The sequence below is a fragment of the Carassius auratus genome, chromosome 38, assembly GCF_003368295.1.
Source record: "Carassius auratus strain Wakin chromosome 38, ASM336829v1, whole genome shotgun sequence".
Classification (NCBI taxonomy): domain Eukaryota; kingdom Metazoa; phylum Chordata; class Actinopteri; order Cypriniformes; family Cyprinidae; genus Carassius; species Carassius auratus.
The window spans coordinates 19,344,449-19,368,751 of NC_039280.1; the positions used below are offsets into that span (position 1 = coordinate 19,344,449).

Here is a 24,303-nt window from a genome sequence, read left to right on the forward strand (position 1 = left end):
TATGGAAATTAACTGTAATGTAACTACATGATTAAAAACATGTTTATGAACTCTGTAATAGTTTGTAGTTTTCAACACATACTGATGCTTTTAAGTGTTTTTTTGTCATTTCAATAAATCCATCTATGTAAACCTGCTGGATACAATTTCAGCAAATTCTGCCAATGTGTCAAAAAGGTGAGAGATGTGAATTTTTATTAATAAAAATAGACTTATCGTAACTGGCCTGAAAGTCTTTGTGGAGCCCTGTCTTACACTGGCTGTCAATTTATTCAGAAAAATAGTTTTTATTTTATTTTTTTATTCAGGCAAAATATTTATTTATTTTTCCCAGGGATAACTGTTTTGTATAGCGTTAATGTGCTGGTGTCCCATGTTGTTGTCGAGCTATTTCATAATGCTTTCACTCCTGTTTTGTCAGTACAATGCTGCCCTTGGATCGACACCGAGTTTGGTGGTCATCTCATAGCCGATGACAGAACACTTCCTCTGAGACTTCCAACCTCATCACCTGAGGTGCCTGGGCCGAGCAAACACGCTCGCTTTAGCCAGAATGACTCGGTGTGCCTGAGTGACTCTTTGTACTTGTTTTGAAACATTTGAAAATTTTGCATGTTGTTTTTCTTTTATTTTCGCTCCTGGTTTCCTTTTGTTTAGGTATGGTGTCTCTGTCTTTTAGCCCTCTCTGTCCATTTCTCTCTCTGTCCATTTCTGTTCTTCTCTCTGGAGTTCCCATTTTGTAGTGCGTGTCCTAGCAGAGTCTCTCGGCTGATCAGGCTTTGTTTCAGTCTGAATGAGCGCAGTGTGAAGGCAGGCTGGCGGATAAACAGCAGGATCTGCAACAAGCAGTCACAGCTCGCTCTCCCACTTATGCTCTCTCTCCGTCTCGTTCTCTTTCTCCCTTGCAGCACTCCACAGGAGGGAGAAAAGCGTGATGAGCTTCTCTGTTTACTGGCCTCTTCCTCTCTTGTTGAGTAGCATGCATGTTTTATTACAATGCCGTCAGAAGCACAAAACAAGCATTTATGTGCAAGAATTAGACAATCCTCTGAGAAAATTCACAAGCGTTTTTGTGTCTCTCTGCTCTGCATGCGTAATTTAGGCACCGCAGATTTTTCATTTCCCTTTTCTTCTGTTTCAGTATTTAAGCCAATGCAGACTCATGCAAAGCTCATAGTCTTTTGGTAATTTCATTGTATTTCTTTGCCCCACATGGATATTGTTTTGGAAAGAGCTCTGCTTCTTGGTCTGGCCCATCACCAAACACGAGCAGAAATTCCAGTTGGCAGACGGATGAGATGAGAGATGCTATTATCCAGTGACAAGATACTGTCTCAGTGCCTCTTGGCAGAATAAACTGCTCAACTTCTGTTGTATTGCAAATGAAGAGAAGCACTCGTAACATGCTCGACTGTTTAAGATCCTTATCGCTCAAAGATGAAACCTTTGCTCTGTCCACTGTAAACAGTCTTGACATGATTAAAGTTCTTCTGTCATAAAAAGATAACAAGGGCAGATGTATTGTCTTTTCTGCTCAGCTTGTTAAAGTCAACCAGAAATGGCCCTCGTAGTGCATTTTACTTGCGTAATTCTTTACTTGCGACTTATTTTATCCACTGTGATATGATTGGATGATAAGAGGCCTGTGGACAACAGGTCTTATTGCTGTTAGAGGTGAAAGCTTGTTGACATCATGCTAACAGAAAAGTCATGAAGTATAAAAAAAATGTTGAAAAATAAAATTATTTTTATCATTTTTATTTTTATTTTAGTAACTTGTGCTTTAAATATTTTTTTTTTTTAGATTGTAGCTACATGCTTACAATCACTTATTTTAAGTGCATCATCATTCTGTTGTTACTTAAGGAGAGCGTCTTCTCTAATATAACCCTACCAATGAATTGTTCTCAATGGTCGTTTTTGCTTTAATGTTGACCGTTTATGTTTTTGTAATGGCTGTGATGTGTAATGCAGGATTGACGAACAGAACCGGAGACGTTCCCTCATTCCCAACACAGGGGCTCATTGTTGGCACTTTTGCTTCTCCATTAAAGCACACTTAATTAGTGCCATGTAAACAAATGGGACTTGCTGGGCTCCTATAGAAATGCAGAGTGCTCACTGAACAAAGTCTAATTTGTGTGTATGTGTGCACATAGTGAGGTGAGCAGGGACCATGATTCAGGCTCTGGGCTTTTTTGGCATGATTTACATTTACAGATTGTGCACCTGTAGAGACTGCTGTTCTCTGATGTTGAGAGTTGAAGCATACATTTCCAAGTTTAATGAGCTCTTGTATTAATGAGCACTGTATTATTGCAGATACAAGGTTGTGGAGAGTGACAACAGGAAAAGTCGTATTTTCTATGCCATGTTGTCTTCATGAAACTTCATTTCTTAATTTTCTAGGAATTTGAAGGATTTGCATCACACATGATTAATATTTGATTGATGGTGTGTTTGTCCTGTTTGGCCATCAGGTGTCATCTGCTTTATTTGGATTGATTAAAATCATAATCATGAATCCCTTAATCCCAGATGTTTTAATTGGATGTGATGAGTGAGTAATTGATGGTCATAATCTGGCATGCATTTGGTTGTTTACACGCTCCCAAACTGGGTTATGCCATGTGCTTTGAAAATGTTCCAAGAACCGATTATGGGGGAGAATAAATTCAATGTGCTAATCGTTTGAGGAATGCATTTAAAAAAAACAACATCAACAACATACAAAGCGTGGGATTTGATTGAGCATTTTTGCATTGCTACCAGAGGCAGGCCTTGTCACTGTGGTTAGCTTGGGCTGTTTCCTTTCTACTATCCCTTGCCAAACCTGAGATTTACTTCTGTGAAATGAAACTGATTGCTGCATGCCAATTCGAGTTTTTCAAAAACAACATGACTGCTGAATGCCTCTGAGTGCCACAAAACCATAAACATAAACTAAGGAAGCACATAGAGTAATTGTATTAAACAGTTTTTTTTTATTTTTATGAAACTGCAAGTCACACATTTACTAAATTTGTTGACTTAATAGTTTTGTATTTCCATTTGTATTTACGTTTATTTTTAGTTAGTTTTAGTTGTTTTTTTGTTTTGTTTTTACAAATAATACTTACCTAAACTACTTGTGACAATTATTGAATTCTTCAATGCCACTTATCACATAAGTGGCATTTTCCAGGACAGGCAGCAAGAACAAACACTGCATGCTAAGTACAACACTGTCTGGGAAAAACAATACATGAAAAGTACAAAAAGATTTTCATTAATGTCTTTTGATAAGGTCACTGAAGGACTATAGAGATCAAGCCAGTAAACCCTGTTGAGTGCAGTGAATGTGATTGTTACAGTGCTGTTCTGAGCACTATAATCTCATAAAGCGTTTCTTATTTTAATAGGTTGCTGCTCCTGACTATTTGACAATGGAAACCCATGTTCTTCCAGAACCTCTTCGTTTCACAGTCCTAACTGTACCGCTGTCATTGTGAGAAATTCAGTCTCAGGTAGGTTTTCTTTATACATGTATATAGGATTGTATATGTAGGATTTGTCAATAAATGTTGAACTGTTTCACATGGCTCTGAGCTAAATCTACTTGCTTTACATGTCTCTACTGGAATTCATAGCTTTTAAAAAGAGCTGAGCATCAATCATGCTTGTGTTTAAGATTTTATTTGGATTTTGAAGCATATTGTTTTGTGAAAATGTTGTGCATTTAGACTACGGGTGGGAATCACAGGGTACCTCACAATACTATATGCATCACAATACATAGCTCACAATACAGCAATTATTGGAATAATCTATATATTGCTAGACAGTCCTATACTGATACATCACGGTATCTAACTATGAAAACAAAATGCCTGTGCTAAGGTTAAGTGCAAGTTTTCTTGCTTTAATCAAGTCCAAACTGTAAGATAACGACACGCAAAGTTCTGTAAATCAAATTTAACATTAAGTAAATTTATCGTTTTATACTTGGACTTATTAAAAGCTTAAACTTTTCTTTATGTATTAACCAAAACATTTAACTACTTATCGACTTTTATATATTTATATTTCCTCTACTTTCATCATAAAAGTGGAGCACATGACATGCAGGGGGAAAAATAGCCGTTCACATTGCGTCTTTTGTGCACTCAATTCGTTATTTCAAATATAGCCACCTTCAGTGAATTGATAACTTTCCCATTCTGCACTACATCTGTTGAGTGTTCTCTGCACTACATCTTGTGTTCAAAGTGCAGAGCTCTATATGTTTTAAACTTAGCAGGTTTGTTTACCACATGCTGCACTCGCTCTGGAGACTCTGTCGCTATGGAAACAAAGACGTCAAAATCACACGCAAATGAGCTTCTTTAATACTTCTTATAAAACTGATTTAATTATAATTTCTATTAGGATTATAAACAGTACAGAATACATTTTGTTTATTAACATGTTTGTTGGCCTTTGTAAAATAAGGGACAAATCACGTCTCACATTGATTTAAACCCTAACATAATTTTACCATAAAATACGGGACAGGAACGCATCGAAAACTTTACAGTAGATGGGAAACCGATTGCTCCCTCGTGACCTTTTGTAAACTGTATTCATGAAAACGAACTGCACAGATACAGATATTATAATCTTAACCCTAATCTATTGATAAACACACATCTTGTGTCCTTTCTACTTCTGTTTGAGTCTGCTCGTGCTGTGCCGCCGCGCTCTGCGGATTGAAGAGTGCGCTGAAACACAGTGAGGAGATTGAGGATGACACTGTTTTCATAAGAAATTAGGTGACTGACTCTGAGGCGATCACAAATTTGTGTACAATTTATGGAGCTAATCACTATAGCCCTGCTAAAAAAAGCCTAGTGACGCCCATGCTAACACCCAACCCTAACAGAGACACAGGTAGTGGTCGACCGATATTGGTTTTTTTGACAGCCGATGTCGATTACTTGGAAAATAAGGGGGCCTGTAGCCGATATAATTTTTTTTACTTATTATTGACAATCACCTCAGTGGTGACGTAACGCACTCTATTGCCAGCATAATACAAATTTTTTATTTGTATACAAGTGTAATAACAGTTTTATATATACTAAGTCTCTGGTAATTATCAAATTATCTTTTGATTGGCAGGTTTGAGCACAGGAAAATAAAGTTTATGCATTCAGCAAATTTATTTTCTGTTGGGCGATGGACCTTGATGGGAAACCAAATACTACATCACCTGTCTGGAGCCATCACCATTAGGGATGCTCATATTGACCGTTTAACCGTTAACCGAAAGTAAACATTTTGACCGATTAATACTATCAGTTAAACGGTTTAAAACGTTTTTTTAAGGTTCTTTTTTTTTTTTGCTGCATGGTTTAAAAATAAAATAGCCTACTATATAGCTTATATTTATTAACTCACGGAGCGCGTCGGCACCCGAGCAAGGGAAGCAAAATGAAGCGAGCGAAAAGAAGCACTGTGTGGGATCATTTTAACAGAAAGGGCGACAATGTTACCTGTAAATTATGCGGCGCTGTATTAAAATACAGCAGTAGCACAAGTACGATTTACGAAGCAAACACCCACGCGCTTTGAGTGATGAAGGGCAACAAACACTGCCCTCCATGTTATCAGGGAGAAGATGCGATGCACGGCGATCTGAGGAGATAACGCACTGATTATCCAGAAGCAGAGGTTGACATCTATATGAGAGATGATCCTCCTTCTCTGGATATTAATCCTCTTGACTGGTGGAAAGCAAATGAAAGGCGCTTCCCGAAGCTGGCCACTAGCGAGACGTTACCAGTGTATTCCCGGTACAACTGTCCCATCGGAGAGGGTGTTTTCTGCCGCGGGTCTAACTGTCAAAAGGCTGCGCTCCAGACTGACCCCACATCACATTGATATGTTGCTTTTTTTAAATAAAAATTAGACAAGGAGTTAAGGTAGGGCTGCTATTTTTATTTAACGATAAATCTTAGTCTAACGAAAAAAATTCCCGGTTTTTGAAAGCTTCATTCAAACGGATTCAGTGTTTTCTTTTTGTCATCTTAATTTGTTAATTATTTAAGTTTAAAAAATATATTTAGTGTAGGCCTATTGTGTTTTTTATTTGTACATTTTTTATTCTATTTTTCTCACTGTCAGAAATGCTGCAGGTGCGTGGACATTTTAACTGAAACCGGTTCTGTATGCTGCTGCTGTTTGCACGTTAAAATAAACCCTTTTATATATAAAAAAAAATGTTTGTATTTTTTTAAAGGGTCACAGATACGCGTCAATTTTATTTGTATTTAATGCCAATTCAATATTATAATCTTATCAGTTAACGGTTAATAATCGATTAACGAGCGGCGGTTGTCGGTCAGGAAAATTAATCGAAATGAGCATCCCTAATCACCATTCGTGTCACCCATGCATGTTTGTACAAGTTGCCGTGACGCAAACGCCTGGCTGGTCAGATTTGGTGAGGCTTTCTGCAAAACAGCCAAATACAAACAAGACTGCGATAAATTAAAGATGTTAACAAGAAATGTGGCAACAATTCATATTTCAAATAAACGCATGCAGATGAGGATTCATGTGGCACTTGCTTGGCGGCGAAACCGTGAACTGTGTCTACATTGGAAACGGCACCGTCGGGGATTTATCATGTTGTGTCATGCTGCATCCAGTATAGCGTCACGGATTATAATGAGTATTTTGTAATAATTCAACTCAATTCAAGTTTATCTGTATAGCACTTTTTACAATACAAATCGTTACAAAGCAACTTTACAACAATATTTAGTAGTAGCTTATAAGTGGTGACTGTCTGTTTGTGCGTGTATGACAGGATTTTTCAGGAAAAATTAATTTCTGGAAAAAATTATACAAGACGTAGTCAGCCAGACGATGAACATTTATTAATAGCAATAATTATATGATGCAGTCACACTAGTAGCAATATTTGTTAGTTCTGTTGTTGATTCAGCATTAGCATCATCTGAGGTCATATATATATAAATTTATATTCTGCACCGCATTAAGATTTAGTTTCATTGTCCATGCCATATAGGTGCATATTTATGTTCCTGCCGCTAGGTGCCCAATCTGCCCATGCTATAACGCGCACTTTTAATATCGGAGAGAAAAGGTCCATGCTGACAGCTGCTCTGTGGCACTTTTTTAGTTCTCATCCCCATAAACATACATGGCAGTACAACTAATACAGTGGCTGGAAATCTGTTTATCCTTCGGTTCCTCATGTTTCCCCATGTTCATAGAGAATGCGATTTATGGTTGCTTTGAATGAATGCAAAGAATGCTTTGGAAAGAAAATGGTGCAGCTGTGATTTCCATGCATTTTTAGATGCTGTGTGCAGGGAATTCTATTTAGAACACCTTATTGTATTAACTAAAATATCAATATTTGGCGCCAGATATAGATTTTTGTTTAGCATTGGTAAAGGACAAAGATATATCGCAATATCGATATTTTGTCCCGCCACTAATATAGACCCATTGAACTATCATGTCTTTTTGAGAACATACTAGGACAAACTCTCTTTTTCCTCTCTCCTTCTCGAAATATCAGCAGGCTGCATTGTTCGGGATGAAGGAAGGCTTTGCATGCATGGACCATCAAAACATTAATCCTCCATATTGGAGTGTCATGTAGTGTCAGTCGTACCAAATGGTTCTTTTGTCGCTTCAGATTATTGTGGGATCAGTCAGTCGCTAGCCGTTCTTTTACCCAGCAGGGTGCCGTCCTGGCTGGCACTCTTCTCTCTTGAATCCAAACTCTTATTGCTTGCTGTTTTGAAGCGCCTTTGTTTAGAGATTTTGGCCAGAATCTCCAATTAGAGGACGGTTCTCTGTCTATTTACCTTTTTTGTTAGAAATGAGCCTTCCCTATCCTGTAGTCCCTTGCTCTTTCTTTCAGCTGAGTTCATCGTGTTTGGAGACAGCTCAGAATGAGGTTATTCAGAAGATCGACTGGTGGATGTTTGCAGCTGTCACAGACGTGACAGGGAGGTAGCGTTGTGACTCTGCAGTCCTGCTGTTTGTGTAACCAACCATTTATACATCAACCTGGGTGACTTCGGTGAAGTCTTGTTTCCTTTGCTTGAAGCCCTGGGTGTCTTTGCAGCAATTTTTTCATGAATTTATTAGTGTGTTGATAGATTTAGAGTATTTCAAAAGTTGTTGGATAACTAGTAGTGCTGGGTGATAATATTCAATCATTTTAAACACTCTATTTATTAAGGAATCCAGAAAAAAAGTATCATGATTTCCACAACAATATTAAGCAGAACAACCACTTAATGTTTTCATTATTGATAATAATATCCTATATAAGCACCAAATTGTGCACCAAATCAGCATATTAGAATGATTTCTGAAGGATCGTGTGACACTGAAAACTGCATTAATGGCTGCTAAAAATTAGAGAGACTATATATATATCTATATCTATATATATATCTATATATATATATATATTCGATATCTGTATCGAAATATATAGTGAAAATGCATATTATTAACATATAAATATTTAAGCCCTTTTGATCTGTAAAAAGAGAGATTTTTGCCACAAACAAATTAAAGTGCATAATTCAAACAAACACTCATACATATACATAATTCTGTTGAGGTCACTGCATGCATAATGTAAGCAGAAGAACATGAGGACATGTCCAGAAACAGACAGGCTTATTCAGAGCCGTGTGAGGTCACAGTCTCATTAAAATTTTGCGTACTGTACTGTGCTCTGAAGATAATAATAAAAAAAATCTGCAAATAATTTTTTCTTACAGCAACACTGCCATTTGAGATATATAAGTTTTTTTTGCTCATTGTTGATGACCAGGCACTGCAAGGAAGAGATTGGTTTTTACTAATTTCAAAATGCATTGTTTTGTTTCCCCACCCCCTTCTGTCTGCTCTCAGTATGAAGTCTGTCTGTGGCAGCCTTTTTGCCAGCAGGTGTGTGCCACACTAAAGTGTGTGTGTGTGTGTGTGTGTGTGTGTAGGGACAGTGTGTTGTACTGCGGAGAATAATGGTCTTCTATTGAATTCATCATCCGTTCCTTTCTACATTGGAGGAAAATAAGATTAAATAGGTGGCACTGGATGTCAAAAGGAAACATAAGGGCCCTCCTCCCGTTGTGAGTCACACACTGGGGGTCCGTCACAAATCCCTCCATCCAATCTGCCTCCCTGCTTTTTAACAGTGTTTTTCAGCTTGCAGGGCTTTTCGATTCAGTCTTCCTTTTCATTTTCAGCCCGTAGCGTGTTCCTCCCAGAGGTTTTGGATTTTGTTTTCCCTCTCCAGAGAGACCCGAATCACAGAACGAGTTATATAGTAGGCTCCTGTTTAATAATCAAAGAATGACTTATAATACGACTCACTGCAGCCCTATAAAAGAATGAAAATCTGTTGATTTGAGTAGAGGATTTCTTTAAAATGCTGCCCTGTGTTTGTTAATGTTTGTGTTGTGTTGATGGTATTGATAGAATAGCCTACTAGGGGTATTTCCATATTTGTTTTCACATTATGGTTAAAGCTTCTTTTTGTTTTGGACCCACGAGAAAGTTATTATTCTAGTACGGCTGATTGATACTAAGGGCTTTCTTTTCACTTGGGAGGTTGTTTTAGAGCTTGGCACTTGTTCTCGCTTTCATTTACTCCGGTTCGTTTAGGCAGGTTTACATGAATGCATCAATCGTGCTCTGAAAATAATCAGTTCATCAAAATAATCAGTCAGAGATTGCCTGAATGAGGTTTTCTCGGCTCGTTTGAAAACTAACACTGGAGTGGTTCACTTGTGGTGAGAAACCAATCCTACTAAACAGATAAGCTGTTATGTAAAATACAGCAATGTGTGATTCTGGAGGTGCCTGCAGAGCTAACTTCTTGATGGAACATAAGGAGAAAATAAGTGTACTGTGGCCAACAAAAAAGCAGTTTTACTCACATGTGACTTGCATGAATATATTTGGTTTTGCTTTGAAACGTTGCCTTGTAAAGATGAACCAAAACAAGAAGAAAATACAATATAGTAACAGTTTTAAGTCATTGTGTTGGAGCAAAGCAAACAATTCCCTTTATTTTTACTTTCTTAACATACCCTGTTAAGTAAATAGTGAAATGTGTGAATCAATGATACTTTGATTCAGATACAAGTTTCATTTACTCAATTAAATTAGAGTACTCATTTGAAAAAAAATAAAGCGGTGTGCCTTCTTGTGTGACTCGAGTGACTTTGAAATAAAGGCTGTATTTTCACTTTTGTTAGTACATAACCTGTGTTGTGTTTGGTGCAGTTTTGGTCAAATTATGATTAGGGTGGCCAAATTTGCTGTTCATATGGTACACGTCCTGGCCAGGATTTTTATATTGCCTAAAACATTCAAAGTAGTTTGACCATTAACATTCAGATATTGAATATAATCGACCAATCGTGGCGAAGTTGAGTGAGAAGTTGTGATCTACAGAGAACGATCAAAGTGATGCAAATAAGTGCACGTGTTCGTTCATTCGCCTTGAAGCGTTGCTGCGCACCGATTACTAAAAGATACCAAAGTACCACGAAAGTGTAAGGAGCCATCTGCTCTACTCTCTATAGCTCTTGTGAATGTCATACAATGATCGACCTGCACAGTGTAAACAGCCAGTACCTGGATATTTTAGGCAATATAGAAATCCTGGCGAGAGTGCATCCTAATTATATTATGATGGTTTCAATTTTGACATTTAACTGACCCATTTAAGTCTATTTTTATGAATTTTTGCAAAAATGTTTTAGTCATCAACATAATTGTCAGCTTACTAAATTACCAATATAATTATTAGTCACAACCCTACTAATGATCTATAATCAATATCACAGAAGCAAGAGTGCTGTTGTTTTGAACACAATCACACCTGTATTTCAGCTGTAAGGACAAGATAACTTTGTGAATGGAAAGTATGGCAGCTTTTCTATGCATGTAATTTATCTGCTTTCAAAAATATCTTACTTTTTTCCGCCACATATTGAGTGTTTCTGTGAAGTCTGTCTGTGCAGGAATAACTACAAAAGTACACCGCCATGTACATGAGCAGCATAGAGGGAACACTGATCGATGCCAACTTCATTACCTGCATGGACACCAGTTTTTAACAAAGTAATTTGGTCCACACGTTTTCCCCCTACACGTCCCTCGACCCCAAATTAGTTTGCTACTAGTTGCTCTAGTTTGGATGGCATGACATGATCCATTATATACATTTATTGAGAATGGTGTCACAATGTATCAAAATACTAATTGTAGCACAGCCTTCTGGCAGCTTCTGATTTTTTGCCTACAGTGGCTCACTATGGAGGTCACCACGCATGAGAGCAGGAGACCGCAGCCGTTTTTATGCTGTTCTCATGCCAAGTCATTTTTCATGTGTGTTTTGGTTCAGGCTAGGGATGGGCATGATTAATCGACGATCGATAATTGATCGTTAAGATTTTCCTCGATCATGTTAATTTGTTATCGATTAATCTAAAGCATTTTTTTTAATCTAATGCAGGTTGCGTTGCGTAGTGCGAGTCTTCAAGCAATTAAATGAATTTCACTGTGTGGCAGCAATTAAATATTTTACCACCATGGGGCAATATTTGACACCCTACTCGGTTATCTGTGATCTTCCGTTTTGATTTCAAAGAATAATCATGAAGATGTCACGGCGAAGTGTGGCGTGGGACCATTTTGATTTAAAAAGCGAACTAGTTAACTGCAAACATTGCGATACCGTGTTTAAGTACAACACGGCCACGGCTCAAATGATGTACCTGTGCATCCCGGCAAATTTTCATGAGGCTCTGTCTACAGTCTTTGTCTCCGCTGGTCGTCATGTACAAACATTTCATTAAAATGAACCGTAACTCCGTGAATACTCAACGAAGAGACATGAGAGAGATATCTATAGAAAGCCTGGAATGTCTACTTTTAAACTAAACAAGTGCTTCCGAAAAACAAATATTCTGAGATAAAGTAATCCATATGAAAACAACGCAATGTGAGCGCTGAACGCGCTATTCAGATTCAAACTGAAGCGCGCGCTTGAATACGCCCACACAGAAGAAAAGGCAGCGAGACTGTTCTTCAAGTTTTTATTTTATTTTACTGTTTGCTTCGCGATGAGAGGACTAAGACATAATTCACCCCAAAAAGATGTGATGTGGTTGATGATTTGAGAAATGGATTTCCTCAGAAAAAAGAATGAAGCACTTTATTCAGACTCAAAACGCATATATGCGTTAATCGACTCGAAAGGGTTAAGAACGCCTGCTAGCAGCTGCAGGTTCCGCTGCTTTAGAGCACTGCATATGCACGCGGATATATGTTCGGTTTGCCTGAACGTAGTTTAACTGTCTGCCACAAGTTGATCTTGTAATAAAGGTCTCACCGAGGAAAAACACGCTGTATTTTTGTATTCATTGCATTTTTTTATTATAAAAATTAAATAATTATAAAAATATTAATGATTAATCGATAGTCGATCGTTAATTCTCCCGACGATCGACTAAGAAAATTTAATCGAATGCCCATCCCTAGTTCAGGCCCTCTGGCTTTTTACAGCACCTCTGAGGAATTGAGTTTGTGCTCCGCCTCCTCTGTTTTTTCCCATATGATTTCTCTCTCTGCTCCCAGCTTGTGTTGTCATTTTGAGTGCTTTGAGTTCAAGTCCAGAAGGGGAAGCGCAATTGACTTTGGCTTGCGTATCTTGATGTAGTTAGTGAGGTTTTGTGTTTTTTACCCTGCTGACCTCACTTTGACCCTGCTGTGTCTATGGCGACTGCTTCAGCTGTAAGAGGTTGTGGCAGCACAGGGCTTTGTGGCTACATTCCAGTGTTGACGTGTCTACACGAGTAGAGACACCATTACGAAAGCCCAGCCCCTACTGAACATTATGGGATTTTAACTTGGAGACTATTTTCAGGAAGCTTGAGTATTTAAAGGAAACATATCATGAAAATCTGACTTTTTTTCACGTTTAAATGCTATTACCGGCTCCAGATGCATCTACAGGCACAAAAACCTTTTTTTTTATATAAACCTTTCTCAGCAAGCTTGTGAATAAAGGGGATTTTATTATAATGTTCCTGCTCCTTAATGTGGATGTTTCCACCTGTGTTACCGCCATTGTGTTTTCGCAAGTGATAACATTGTACCAGTTCTAACACCATGGCAAAAGTTCAAGCAAAGCATGCTAATTGTTCTGTCTTGAGCACAGAACACTATTTTAGAGTCTCAGCCTCAGAGGAAATGAAAGCAGTGGATTTGTTGATTTATTAACTGTAAGGCAAGGCAAGTTTATTTATATAGCACATTTCATGTTTTACATTAAAGTAAAATAATCATATAAAAAAATAATCACAACAATAAAAACAAGGATTTTAAACTACTGTTAGTAATGTGCTGTTAACACAAACAAACATTCAAACAAACTTCCCCACTAAGTGGAAAATCAAAAATCCCAAAATACCTAACTATTCCACTACTTCACCCCCTACTTGCTTTGACCATCATAAACCAAACACATAGAACTCAGAGGCCCTACTTTCAACTTGTCTTTCTTTGCCCACATTCTCTTTACCTTCACAGCACTTACTTTAACCTTCTGTTTAAACTTTTAAAATGATTTAAAAATGTATGTAAATGAATTCAAACAGTTAAGATTAGAAAATTATTATACATAGAGTACAGTGCAGTCCGTTCAGCCGAACAAATGCACAGCTAAACAAATGGTTTTGAATCTTTATTTAAATGTGACTAGTGTTTTAGCACATCAGATCTCTTTTGGAAGCTGGTTCTCACTGCGTGTGGCATAATAGCACATGTTTTGTGCGAACCCTTGGTATTTCGAACTCACTCGATCCTGATGATCTGAGTGGTGTGTTTAGGTTTATATTCAGTGAGCATATCTGCATTGTATTTAGGTCCTAGGCCATTGAGTGATTTATAAATGAGTAAAAGTATTTCAAAATCAATCCTAAATGTAACTGGAAGCCAGTGTAAGGACCTGAGGACTGGTGTGATATGCTCAGATTTTCTGGTTCTAGTCAGAATCCTGGCAGCAGCGTTCTGGATGAGCTGCAGCTGTCTAATGGTCTTCTTGTGAAGGCCAGCGAGGAGCCCATTACAATAGTCCACCCTACTGGTGATAAAGGCATGAACAAGTTTCTCCAAGTCTTGACTTGAAACAAAACATCTAACTCTTGCAATGTTTTTTTAAATGATAGTATGCTGATTTAGTGACTGCTTTGACATGACTATTGCAACTAAGGTCTGTCTCCAGAATCACACCAAGATTCTTGACTTGATTTTTAGTTGTTTGACCCCTAAAGTCAAGGTATGCATTCACCTCGAGAACTATCTTTGTTTCCTAATGCAATGACTTCCGTTTTCTCATTGTTAAACTGAAGAAAGTTCTGGCACATCCAACTGTTAATTTCATCAATGCATTGGCAAAGGGAATAAATTGGCCTGTAATCATTTGGCAATAAGACTAGGTAAATCTGGGTATCTTCAGCATAGCTGTAACAGGAAATAAATTTCTTTATCATTATTTGACTTGACCTGCATCATAACCTCTCATAACCTCTCCCTTTTAAGTAGAGATCGACCGATAGTGGATTTTGCCGATACAGAGGCTAGTTTGGACCACACTGGCCGATAGAGATTAATTAACCCATAGTTTATAAAATTGATACTGCACAAAAACTAAAATGGTGCTTTATTTAAAAAAAAAAATACACACACAGTACTGATTCATACTTGTTGTTGTTGTAGTAGTAGTAGTAGTAATAATAATAATAATAATAATAGTAAAAGTTGAAATTACCACAAAATTACCATTTTATTTTTTCCTAAATTCAATTAAATTTTTTCCCAAATTCCGTTATTTGTGTTTGAATTTTTCTGGTTTCTGTTTTTTTTTTTCTGTTAAAAATTTTCTCCACTCCATTTTAATAGTTACAATGTATTAATTAAAAAGCAAGTCTAATTAATTAAAACCATGAAACATATACATTTTCATATCAATTTAATAAAGATTTAACAAAAGGGACCCTATGTTTAGCAAACAAAGAGGATTTACTATTAAAATTAAAACATGGAAGAAATGTTGTGTGATTATTCCTTAAAAAATAATGTTTGTTTCTTTTTAGTAGTAGTAGGCTATGTACATTCTACTGAGAAAAAAAAACAGACTGTTCATGGTTTGCCATGAATACCTTTACAGTTCAGTGTATGTGATTATGAGGCTAGTTTTACTCCAATCAAACGGTCAGAAGCTCATGAAAGCTCTCTTAGAGCAGTCCTGGAGATGTTGTTTATGTGTTTACATCCTCATTTAGAGAGAAGTCAGAAGCTGAAATCACAGTGAGCATCACATGCACTTCAGACTAAATGAAACCTTGTACCTTGGACACATATTTAAATCGACTTTTGCGGCTTAATAGTAACATAAACTACTCCATATCATGATTTTATTTAAGTGTAATGACCTACTTTTGATTAATACATTCAAAATTTGACCAATTGCATGACAAAACCGCAAATCAGAAATTTAAACTAATATGGTTTAAAACTTATGAATTCAGCTCAATGGACTTGATAATCAAACAGACGTTTTTAGCAGAGTCTCTGAGGTATGAGCTGTAAAGAATTATTAAGGAGGCAGCTGACATTAATGAAAGAATCTGCAGCTTTAAATCGCAGACTAATTCCAGTTCCAGAAAACAAGTCGATCAACATTTTCTCGGTCCAGTGCAGAGCATTTTTTATTCACTAGATGTCCAGCTGTTGGAAGATGCGCTCCGACGGCACTGATGTCCCAGGGACACTCAGGTACAGCTGCGCAAGGTGCAAGGGGTTATTACTGCCAATTTTCCACCACAAAAGCCGGTCGCTGTCAGCTTGCAACGGTCCTTTTCATAACTCAGAATCTCCTGTAACTAGATGCACGAATGAGGCGAATTCACATCTACCACGACGCGAGACCTCCAAACGCGTGTAAACGCGTCTTTACTTTGACTTAACATTGAAATCATTTGCGCCAGACGCTCTATTCGTGTTTGGTGTGAACGCAACGCAGCATAAGAGGTCTTACAGGCTCGTAAAATTGCTGGTATGTTCTGTCTAGCTTTCGCAACACATACTGCATTTTCGGAATTCTTTATTTTCTTTTTCTGCTCGTTTGTGAGTTTTGTTACATATATTTTTTTTATTGTTTAATTATTTTAAAATTAATAGTGTACATATTTGGTTAAAATCGATTCGGTATTTTCATTTTCGAAACTATTTTTGTTTGATCAGATCGATTGTGCAATCGATTTTCGAACTAAAAGTGACAGCCCTACAAGCAAATACTCATCATATATGTATTTTTCTATTCATTTTTTTTTTGTTTAATTTAAATATATATTTAATTATAGATTCAAAATATTTATTTATTTTCTCGAACACATCACATATTAGAGGTAGGGCAGAGGAAAGTTTTTGCTAAGGAGATATTTTTATACCTCTTGTTGATGCTGGTGGTGCAGAAATTATGCATTTCACTTTTAACACAATGGATTTGTATTGTCTTTGTGTAAGGTCGGGTTTTGTTTATTAGTGATGGGATTACTGCTTGTCTTTTGAATTGTGTTGAGGTCATAGAATATCTCCCAGAGATCATAGTTTGTCCCTGGTTTTCTCAACAGACTTGTGGACAAAATTCATCTTAACCCATTACAAATCTAAGGATTTTAACCTCTAGCATACTGACCATGACCTGTTACCCATTACCATGCCAACAGCTTTGTCCCCCTGACAACAGTCCTGCACATTCTCCATCACACTTGCTGGAGTCTGTGTCTGTGAGGGACAGATGTGTAGCGGATACAAACACTGAGTAGATTATAGCCGCTCACAGTGGGTTAATAGGCTGGCTGCTATCTTGCTAGAGTGACAGGGATGAATAGTTTCACAAGACTGGACTTGCCTTTGTAGAGTGAATGTTTAATTTTCCCTCTCTCCATCTCTCTAGAGCTCCCTCATGCATAATCCTTCATTCACATTATTGTATTGTCTTTCATTTCCAGCTGTCCATCTGCCGTTGTTCTCATCTTGCACTGAGGTGCAGTCTATTCGTTGGTATTCTGACCCTAATCAATCCTTTTTTACCCCTGAATATCCAGCAAGTTTCAGAAACATTGTGAAAAAAACCTGATCCTAAGGCCTCGTCCACACTGAGCCGCGTTTAGCTGTATACACATAGATGTTGTATCGTATAGGCGTTTTGTCCACACGGATCTGTAGTTTTAGGAGAGTGAAACCGATATTTTTTTTTAATCTGGGTCCCAAGGTGGATAAATTTAAAGATGCAGCCCTTCCGTTTTCTTCTGGACAGCGAATCCATGTATTTTCTGAAAAGACGACGTCATCACCCCATGTCTTGCCCCTAGTCAGACACCCCTACGTCACATAACAGCAACAAAAACATTGCTAACATTGTTAACATTAACACAAATTAATAAATGTATTCTTCCATTTTCATTTGTGTACCACCCGCAAGGTTTATGCACATAGTCCAACTCTTTTTCTTCGTTTTTAGTGTATCTCTGTAGCAGAATTACAGCGTCACATGCTGGTCTGGGATGTATAACATATATTGTTTTGTGTTGGTTTTGTGGTTTCGTGTGGACACAGATATTTCTTGAGACGAGAAAAAAAAAAAGATTGGATGGGGAAAGCTCTGGCTTCGTGTGGACGTAGCCTAAGTCTCCTAATGTCTTGCAAATGGTTATAGACTCACTGAATGGGCACTGACTAGAGACAATCAGCCAAGAAGAGCGTTGTATGTGTGTCTCTTTTTAAGGGGCTGAGTATCAGTCTCTTATTTTAATCTTTCTTAACCTTATTAAGTCTTGGTCCTGATCTCCAACTCTTTCCAGGCTGCTCCACACTGCTATCGCTTTCATCCATCCCTCTTACAAGTCTCTTTGCTCTGTGTCTCTGTGCCTTAATCTTTCTCTTTAGTGCACACATACTTTCTCTTGCCTGGCTTTTTGCAGCTTCTGCCACGCTTTGTGGTCTCAGTGCTCCAGTCAAGTGCTCTTCAGTCCTAAGGAGGCTTCAACACCTCGCCTCCCGTCCACCGGCCTTAAGTAGGGTTTAGTGCTCTGACCTGACTCATGATCAGGCCCTTTAGCTCAAACAGCAACAGCATGGAGAGTAGACGAGCAGATCCTGCACCATGGCTAGATAAATCCTGCTCATGAATGAATCATGATAAAACTTAAAGGGGTAGAAACAAGTGAAGAATAATAAAATGGATGGGAGTAAAAAAGTTTAAGACATTCAGATCCCTGCAAGTAATGATTAGGTGATTTTTAGGTTGAAGGATGTTTGCTCTCCTCAACTCTGCTGTTTTGTTTGTTCTTTTTTCCACCTCTCTCCATTTCATTTCTCACACTGTGACCTCCTCACACATTAGCCCTCCCGCCTACTTTAAACAAAGATTAAAAAGCCTAATAATTCATGGTTCATAGCATCTAATCAGTTAATTATTAAACTCAAACCATCTGTAACACGCTCTGATCTCGGCCCATGCGCTGTGGAGCGTAGAGCAGCGTGGCATCTGCAGAGTCAAGAAGCTGAAATGAGAAGCACTGTCCATATGGTCGTGATTTCAGAATGGCTCCACTGGAGGCGTCGTGATGCTCGAGCTCGGTGCCATGCTGTTTCCGTGAGGCAGAGTTTCCAGTGTCCTGCCAAGATGCCAAGGACTGGCTTTCAACTAGCAGTAGTGTTTACTGTAAGAGATTATGCAGGAGAAGGTGAAGATGGTGCACAATGTCAACACTCCTGCTGTCAGCCATCTTAAAGGAACGCTCCACTGTTTTTGAAAATAGGCTTATTTTCCAACTCGCATAGAGTTAAACAGTTGAGTTTTACCATTTTCAAATCCATTCAGTTGATCTCCGGGTCTGGCATTTAGTACATTAGCTGTATCTTAGCATAGATCTTTGAATCTGATTAGAACATTAGCATCTCGCACAAAAATGACCAAAGAGTTACGGTATTTTTCCTATTTAAAACTTGACTCTTCTGTAGTTAAATTGTGTACCAAGACCGACGGAAAACAAAAAGTTGTGATTTTCTAGACTGATATGGCTAGGAACTATACTCTCATTCCAGCATAATAATCAAGGAACTTTGCTGCCGTACCATGGGTGCAGCAGGCACAATAATATTACACAGCGCCTGAACATAGTCCCCAGCTAACTTCCAACGGTAGCCTATTTCAGGCGCTGTGTTATATCAGTACGGTGATATTTAATGGTTTAATGGTGAAATAGTGCATATATGACTTAAGTAGCATTCAATACATTTAGTACCTGACAGCTGTTTTATGATTAAAAATTGGTGAAAATAATCCAGTGGTTTACAGAGTCCAATTTTGTCATGTTGAGTTGAAAATAGCCAGTAGTCATTTATGTGATTTATGCAATGCGTAATTGAATGCAATGAGAAAAGAAGCATTAACAGTGCCATTTCAGCATATTAGGCATATGATTAACATGTTAGCATATTTTAACACATTTTAAAACATTTTAAAATACATTATTTGCTAATTCCTCGTTCTTTTGAATCAGTTTTTTTTTTTATTCCTGAATAAAAAGGACCATTATATTTGTAAAAACTCCCCTTTATAAATGGTTTTGCCCCCCCACCCACGCACCCAGTGTTTAGCAAATTTGAGGCTGTTTTTCAATATTCAATATTTGCGAGAAGCAAATGCTCAAATTCAATGTGATTGCCATCATGTTACAACACCTTTGTTCAGATTCATAATAGCACACATCTGTTCTTCTATTTTTGTTTTTTTTTCTCTTCTATATTTTTTTTTTATTCCTCTCTCTAACTGTGCAATGATAGAATTGCAGCTATTACTCTTGGAAATAGACGCCTTACAATATTAATATTCATATTTTCAAAGGTGATGTTAGACATGAGATGAACCGCTATACAAATATATGTGTGCTATTGTTGGCCACATTTTAATGAACGGTTAAGCTCTGGGATGACAGTGCTTCATTCCTATACTTATGTAGAGATTTAAGGCATATATAGATGAATTTGCCAACCAAAGTTTATGCACTTTTGTCCTGCAGGGTTTTATTGTATTGATTTATTTCATGTGTGTGTGCGCTCATAGCAGCCTGGCTATGCAGATTAATGTGAGAGCGGACGGATACGAGTAAATATTTGCTATATCTTCAATTGTGTGTTAAGGCATAAAATAAATTTAATGACTTAACGGCATCAGCTTCTTCTTGAGACTCAAAACCTATTGACCTATGGATCAATGGCTAAATGATGTGACGTTGACGTTCTTGACGATGTAAACATAAGTGTTTTAAGTGTGCACGTGTCAGTTTGTACCTGCAAATGCAGTCAGTGCTCGAGTTTATTTCTTACAGAAGATGTGTCGCAGGTTTCAGGGAAGTATTTATGTAATGCTGATAGGCTTCCTTTTTCTCTCTCTCTTTCTGTGCCTCTCTGTGCTATAATAAAAGCTGAAAGGGAGGAAGCTTGGCAGGAGCTCATATTTGAGACTGTTTTTGTCTCCCTGAGGACACTTCCTACTCACTTTTCACAGCTGGGAAAGACATTGTCACTTATATTGCTGACTGCGTGTTAAAGATAAGGGCTTCAGAACCACCAAATTAAACAGAGGGGTTTATAGAGAGCGTCTCCGCTTGAGTCTTATGGACAGCACTTCCTCTGCTTAGTAAATCAAGTCAAGGCTTCTGCTTTTTCCTGAGTGCTCTGGGTGGTGGCAACCTGTTAAGAATATGTTTACACAAAGGTTGCGGCTTGACGCAGTCTACAGATTCACTGAAAGCAAAATCCTTCTCACAATTATCTTGTGGAGCGGGCTATTCATGTTTGTGATTTGTGTAGGCCAACTTGTAAGTTGCTTTGGGTAAAGAGAATCGGTTAAATAATTTTGAGCCAGTTCCTCTTTGTTGGTAAAGGCTATACTACTGATCTAATTTTGACTTGATTTAGACTTAATTCTTTCAGTTTAAATCCTGACTCAGTCTGGGAAATCACCCGCCATCTTCCTGTTTCTTTTTTGTTTAGCTTTAAAGAATTATTCAACCAAAAATAACAGTTCTGTCATCATTTACTTACCCACATATAATTTCCAAACTTGTATGGCTTTTTTCTCGAAAACACAAAAAGAGAAATGTAAAATTTTCTTCTCTATATATAGATGAACAGACCCAATTTAAGCCCTTATTCAGCTATAATATTTCCAGCCACTGTAGCTTTTATATCTAATTAACGCTTCAGTGTTCATTTCCTCTAACACCGTGTCTACACCAGACTCGACAGTTGTCGTTCCGGGTCGTACCGCAACAGCTGAAGTCTAACAAACAAAAAATGTTGGTGGTACACTCGTAAAAATAAATGTGCTTCAAAAGGTTCTTCAAGCAGCGCTATAGAAGAACTATTTTTGGTTCCACAAAGAACTGTTCTTTAAAGGTTCTTTAAAAAAATACCTCTTTCGTAACTTTTTTATAATCTCAAGAACCTTATTTCGCTGCTTTTTGTGAAACCGAAAGTTCCTTCAGATTTTAAAGGTTCTTTATGGAACCATTTAGACAAAAAGGTTCTTCTATGGCATCATGAAGCGCCTTTATTTTTAAGAGTGTAGTGTAAGTTAAAACAAAAATTACGTAAATTTCAGATACATTCAAGAATAAAGAAAAATAAAAAAATCTTGAACTAAGATAGCACATTTTTAAAACAGGAATTATCACTATTTCCTGAGAGTGTTGAAATAATACGAAGTCGGAACTTCTTTCCATTTGTTCATCCCACTGTAAATAGTCACAGAAAAATAATCAAGTAATGTTTATGTTTGTATGTATTTTTTACTCTTCCTGAAAACGAGATCTTATCATTTCCTGGCATGTTGTGGCTTGTCTTGTTGTGGATTAGGTGAAAGGTTTAAAGTTATTGTGTCTCTCACATTCTCGTTCCACATCCCTCGCTTCCCCTCCTGTCATCCGTGCTCACATCACTTTCTTTATTCCCCCCTGCTACTCTGACATGTCTATTCAGCTCACTTTTTCTTTTCCTGGCCCCTGTTCAGTCTCTCTCGTGTTCTTACTCCCCTCTGTCTAAATCCAGCTGTTGTGTTAATAGTTTTCCTGCCTCCTGGAGAGCCAAGTAATGAGATTCCATTTGGAAATCAAGACCTTTTGGCTTGAAGAGACGTTCATGTTTTTTATTTATTTAAATATTTGTTCCTTTACTTGACTGGAAAGCCTCTCAGCTTTGCTTTGACTGGTTATTTTTTAGAATTTTAGATGTCCTTTTTTTTTGTGCCTTTTCTTCATTCAGCCACATCTTCGTGCTTTTGGTTTGTAACTTTTAATGTCCTTAATCCCTTTCAGTGTCACTCGGGGTTTTTCTGTCTTCCACATGCCGTTGTTTAGCGCAGATTCTAATTTAAAGTTAAATTGCAAAAATGTATATTGATTGTAACCTGGAACAAGTGGATGAAGATGACATGGCTGTGGTTGTTGCCTACAGCTTTTCTCTCACTTTTTTATTTTGCAGCTGGATAGTTTATTGATGTAACCTCTCCATATGACTTCAAATCGTTTAACCTTTGACTTGATATAACTGCTCTTTTTAGTTATTTACTTATATTGTTTGTGTGTGCTGCAGGTGCTCGGATGCTGTGATATCATTGCTGTTCGTTGCAATTCTGATTCATAAGCTCTTGGCTATTCAATTGGATTCTTAATTTGAATACATTTCAGGTATAATGTCCATAAACAACAAAAAACGATTTATCTCCTAATGTGTTTCAGACTGATACAAATCAGCTCATAAGAGTTTGTGGACAAATTTACAACCAATAACCTCGGCTTGTTTGAAAAACATGCCTCTACCTACATTTTTGCATAAAAAAACCTACCTATACATTTTACTGTGTTTAGCATCTGAAATGAACACTAGAGATAGTAAAACAGCAACAACTTTTATTCCTTCTCGAACAGTTTGATTACAGGTCAGATCATGGATTAATTGAAATGTATTTTTGTGAAGTTCTTTGCACAATACTATGACCTCAAAATACGTTCACCATAGTGCATTGTTTGTGAACTAATACGTTTTGATGTTTGCATCACATAGCCAGCTCCATTTGTATGGCTTTTCTGACTGTAGTAAACTTGCTTCATAGATCACCTGGTACAACATTTCACTTGTGAGTCCCACGAAACATGAGCCAGGAGAAAAGAGCTCAAGACTTTTAGAAGCATGCAAAGTGCATGTTTATCTGACATTTTATCTTACTATTGGTTAGGTTTACTGTAGGAGCCGCTATACTTAGAACAACCATCGTAATAAACTGTTGCAGATTCATATTCATTTAAGATAAAACTGAACACACTTAGCTCTACTCACTGCACATTTCACTTTAAATGTGTTGCGAAATATGGAACAGAATATAATTTTGTAGGCTGGTTTGTACATTCACACTTACAAAACACATTCACAATGATTCAGGAGCAGCACCATAGAGTCAGCAGGATAAGAAATGTCGTGCACCAATAAATGAGCAAAGAGTAAAGGATCAGTGTTATTTTAAGAATCTGTATCGCATAGGGATGCTCCGATCCGTTATGCGCATCTCGTCAGTAAAGCCGGCCGATCGTGATCGGAGCACCCCTAGTATCGCAGTTGATCTGAAGAACATTGTGATTTTAATAGGAAAATCTATATATTTATGTAAATTCCAATACGTCTTGGACAGTGTTGAAAGCCCACTCCTTCACCTATCAATCCGTTATTGCGCTAAAACAAGATTTTTTTACATCTGAGGTTGTTAACAAACCCAAAAATCTAAATATAAATGGGAGTGTCAGTGTCCTAAGAGCCTTCCTGGACAAAAACTAAAATTAGTGGGGAAGGAAAGATGAATGCTAATACCTGGTGAACGTCAATCTGTTTCGGTTGAATGCTCCTTTTAATGTGGTCATCCGAGATCGATGTTAATAACAGATGCAAACAGGGCCGTAGCCAGTCTCCTGTCTTGCGTGTCTGGCCGCATCCGTCTCACACTCTCCCCCTGCTTGTTTTTGGTCTTCATGTGGAAGCAGGCCTTGCCTGCTCGTGCGTGGCCTGAAGGTGGAAGTGTAATTTCCTGTGGCAGACAGGCTGGGAACAATTGGTGGGGGGTAGTTGAACAGAAACAGGCTGTGAACA

At 37.7% G+C, this 24,303-nt stretch overlaps 1 protein-coding gene across 3 annotated transcripts in view; it reads left to right on the plus strand.

Annotated features, from left to right (window-relative positions):
• Positions 1 to 24,303, plus strand: part of ndst2a (N-deacetylase/N-sulfotransferase (heparan glucosaminyl) 2a) — a 121,616-nt gene that overhangs the window by 30,166 nt on the left and 67,147 nt on the right. For all 3 annotated transcript variants that reach the window (XR_003277799.1, XM_026224595.1, XM_026224596.1), the window contains exon 2: positions 3,402 to 3,506. The gene's annotated coding sequence lies outside the window, so the exon portion shown is untranslated. The remainder of the gene's footprint in view (positions 1 to 3,401; positions 3,507 to 24,303) is intronic.